The sequence below is a fragment of the Microtus ochrogaster genome, assembly GCF_000317375.1.
Source record: "Microtus ochrogaster isolate Prairie Vole_2 chromosome 6 unlocalized genomic scaffold, MicOch1.0 chr6_random_2, whole genome shotgun sequence".
In the NCBI taxonomy this organism is placed as follows: domain Eukaryota; kingdom Metazoa; phylum Chordata; class Mammalia; order Rodentia; family Cricetidae; genus Microtus; species Microtus ochrogaster.
This window is the reverse complement of record NW_004949095.1, coordinates 6,048,861-6,052,807: the sequence shown is the minus strand read 5'-3', so window position 1 is coordinate 6,052,807 and position 3,947 is coordinate 6,048,861. Positions and strand designations below refer to the sequence as shown.

Sequence of the window (3,947 nt, the reverse complement as noted above, 5' to 3'; positions counted from 1 at the left end):
CCCTGTCCAAATTTTACAATAAGGTCGTCAGATGGAATAAGAGCCTGTTTCCAGAAGTTGTTGGTTGAAGGCCTCTCTCAGTTTCTTGCTATATGGGTTTTTACAGGAGGCAGCTTACAATGTGACTTCAATAGAAGTAGCAAAGGAGACTTTAGGCTTGCTTATCAGGGTGGTCTTGTGTATAAGTTGATATTCAACCCTTAATAAATTGAAAATGCAGCTCTTAATATTGCAAAAGATTTGAGATCACTGAGAAAATAACTGTCCCTGAAATTGGCGAATGGCAGGTAGTGACAGAGACGCTCAACACTGCCACCACGCAGAGACTCATCAGCAGAGCTGTCTTTAGGACGCAGAGTGCCAATGCGCAGATCTGAACTGTGTCTGATGAGTGCAGGCACCTCCTGTGAACAGGTCTGAGAGTCGAAACCTCAAGGGGGACACAGACATTAGAGGTCCTTGTTGTGCAAGATTATCCTCTAGGAAGGACCTCAATGGATTCCCATGTTACACATCACAGGAAAACCCTTCAGGCTTCCAGAGGAGAAGAGAGAAACCATCTTGAAATAGGCCAGATTATTCTGTTTATAAAAGCCTTCCCTCAGGAGAAACTGTTTAACAGAGCTAAGCTGCTAGAATATTATCACTGTTTAACTGGTCTTACAGGAGATGGGCATCCTGACACTGGTCACAGAGAAACCACTGTCCCTAGAGTTGAAGAGATGAACAGGCAGATACAGACAGTTCCAACTGGCCTACAGAACTCAGTGGCTTGCTAGGTTCACAGTGCAGAGACACCAGAACTGAAAGACCCAACCCTAGCACTACAGAATGCTCCTCGTGCCCTCTGCCTACCTCCGTGTGACTAAAGGCCTGTTGACGGTATTTCCTTGCCCTGTATATCATGCCCTGCTATCGAGAGAAAAATCACAAAGCATATAAAAAAAGTTTGAAAACAAACAGAACAATCCCCCAGAGCACCAAATAGAAGGCAAGGCGTAAGAAGGAAATATCCAAGATATGTGGGCGACCATAAGAGGCACAGCACGTGCATAATGGAGGGTACCAAAATAAAAAGAAGAAACGGCAATAGCCACTCATGAATTAGTGGGTTACACCACACCACAGGCTCAGGGAGTCAGAAAACACCAAGTATAAATTCACTGCACCCCTGAACAGCATATTCAAAACCAAATAGGAACAAAATAGAGTAAGCAGGAGAGAGGGTGGTTGGAATTTTCACTAGTCTCCAAGGTGACACTCCATCACTTTAGCCCACACACCAGGGAGAAGCGTGCACTGGCATGAATATCCAGGGTGAGTTCTTGGGAGCTACCGTAGAAGCTGCCGAGTATAGAGAATGTCTCTGAGGTCCCCTGGCATCCAGATTCTAAGAACACAAACGCTTCTCTGCCGGAAGAGGCAACACGTTCTGTTTTTCACTGCAGTCTCCAAGATTCTCACCCAAACACATTCATGCTCTGACATGTTAAGCACCTGAGAATCCCCTGTTGAAAAGCAACTAGGAAAATCATCATATCCGAAAGTTACCTGTTGTGAGGAAGACCAGTGCGTCTTCTCTTTCCTGAAGCACCTGTTCATCAGGTGACCTCACTGGTAGGATAAGTGTCTTTCCAGAATAGCCTTAGAAACCATGACTGTCTAGATAAAACCAAGCAGTTCCAGCAACGTTGAGAGAGATATCTTGATTCAAAGCTGCTCCTGAGTTCTCACCACACAATAATTGAGGTTGTGGTGGTTACAGTCTTGTCAAGAGAACCAGTTTCTCTGGCATGCTGGGACTTTCTTGAGACTTCTAAAACATAATTATGCTATGCTTTAACCCCTCTTAAATCTGGCATTAACTGGAGTTAAATGAGACCCTTCTTTTCTTCCTTCCTTCCTGTCTTCCTTCCTTCTTGTCTTCTTTCTTCCAGAAAATGGGAAGTAATTTTCCTACATTTGTGTACCACAAAAGAATCTTGAGAGCAGCCAGGGTCCTTTTTGGAAAGTCTGTTTTAGTCCATTGGAAATTCATATTTCCTTCATGAACAGCCCTCTCTAATTCAACCATAAGCCCTTTACATCTTCATGTCTCCAAGAACTTCCATCTTGGGAAGCCAGCTTATTAGTGCATGCACGCACATACACACACACGCGCACACACTCACACACACACACACACACACACACACACACTCTCCTGGGCATCCCTCCAAGTGAGCATCCCCCGCCGCTTACACACAGATGACAGCTGGCACCATATTTCCACTTCTTTCTCATTTTGTGAGTGCCTGAGCAATACACTATGCATTTGTGATTTTTTTCAACTGATGTCTTTCAGTTTTCTTTTTATCACACGTAGGAATCTAAGGCTTACAGATGCTATGACTTAACAATCAAAGCTTTTTTTCGTTCTTTATCTCAAACCTTAATTTTTTTTTTGAAGAGGGGTGCAATGAACTTTATTGATGGTATTCAAGAGAGTAGGGCTCCCTAAGCCCCCTCCTGCTATTCTGGGGGTCTGGGATGGAAACTGTGAGGGAGATGCTCAGTGTCAAGGGTTAGTTAGGACAGGGACTGCTCAGCAGCCGAGGACCTCTCTCTTGCTGTGTCCTTGCTGGGATGGGTGGTCCAGGGCGGGCTTCTTACTCCTTGGAGGCCATGTAGGCCATGAGGTCCACCACTCTGTTGCTGTAACCGAATTCATTGTCGTACCAGGAAATGAGCTTTACAAAGTTGTCATTGAGAGCAATGTCAGCCCCAGCATCGAAGGTGGAAGAGTGGGAGTCACTGTTAAAGTCAGAGGAGACGACCTGGTCCTCAGTGTAGCCCAGGATGCCCTTTAGTGGGCCCTCGGATGCCTGCTTCACCACCTTCTTGATGTCATCATACTTGGCAGCTTTCTCCAGGCGGCATGTCAGATCCACGACAGACACATTGGGGGTAGGAACGCGGAAGGCCATGCCCGCGAGCTTCCCATTCAGCTCTGGGATGACTTTGCGCACAGCCTTGGCAGCGCCAGTGGACGCAGGGATGATGTTCTGGGCAGCACCACGGCCATCTCGCCACAGCTTCCCAGAGGGGCCATCCACAGTCTTCTGGGTGGCCGTGATGGCATGGACTGTTGTCATGAGTCCTTCCACGATGCCAAAGTTGTCATGGATGACCTTGGACAAGGGGGCTAAGCAGTTGGTGGTGCAGGAAGCGTTGCTGACAATCTTGAGGGAATTGTCATACTTGTCATGGTTCACACCCATCACAAACATGGGGGCGTCGGCAGAAGGGGCAGAGATGATGACCCTCTTGGCCCCACCCTTCAAGTGGGCCCCAGCCTTCTCCATGGTGGTGAAGACACCGGTAGACTCCACAACATACTCGGTGCCGGCATCCCCCCATTTGATGTTGGCAGGATCTCGCTCCTGGAAGATGGTGATGGCCTTCCCATTGATGACAAGCTTCCCATTCTCAGCCTTAACTGCGCCTTTGAACTTGCCATGGGTGGAGTCATACTGGAACATGTAGACCATGTAGTTGAGGTCGATGAAAGGGTCATTGATGGCAACAACCTCCACTTTGCCAGAAGTGAAGGCAGCCCTGGTAACCAGGCGTCCAATACGGCCAAATCCGTTCACTCTGACCTTCACCATCCTGTCTCTGGAATGAGGCTGGCACTGCACGAAAAGAAGCGGCTGTCTCCAAAACAGGGAGGAGCAGAGAGCCTCAAACCTTAATTTTTAAAATGCCATTTGGTTCTTCCTCAAAGTTAGAAGTTGCAGCTGAATGGTAGAACATGTTTTGTTTGCATGAGGCCCTGGGTCATCTTCAGGAGTGCGCGCGCGTGCACGCACACACACACACACACACACACACACACACACACACAAGGGTATGGGGGAGAAAGAGAGAGAGGGAGAGAGAGAATGTTCTTTTCCATAAGAAAGTCC

The 3,947-nt window shown here is 47.5% G+C and overlaps 1 pseudogene; it reads right to left on the bottom strand.

Moving 5' to 3' along the window:
* Positions 1-2,435: 2,435 nt before the first annotated feature.
* Positions 2,436-3,656, bottom strand: LOC102001673 (annotated as a pseudogene).
* Positions 3,657-3,947: the final 291 nt, after the last annotated feature.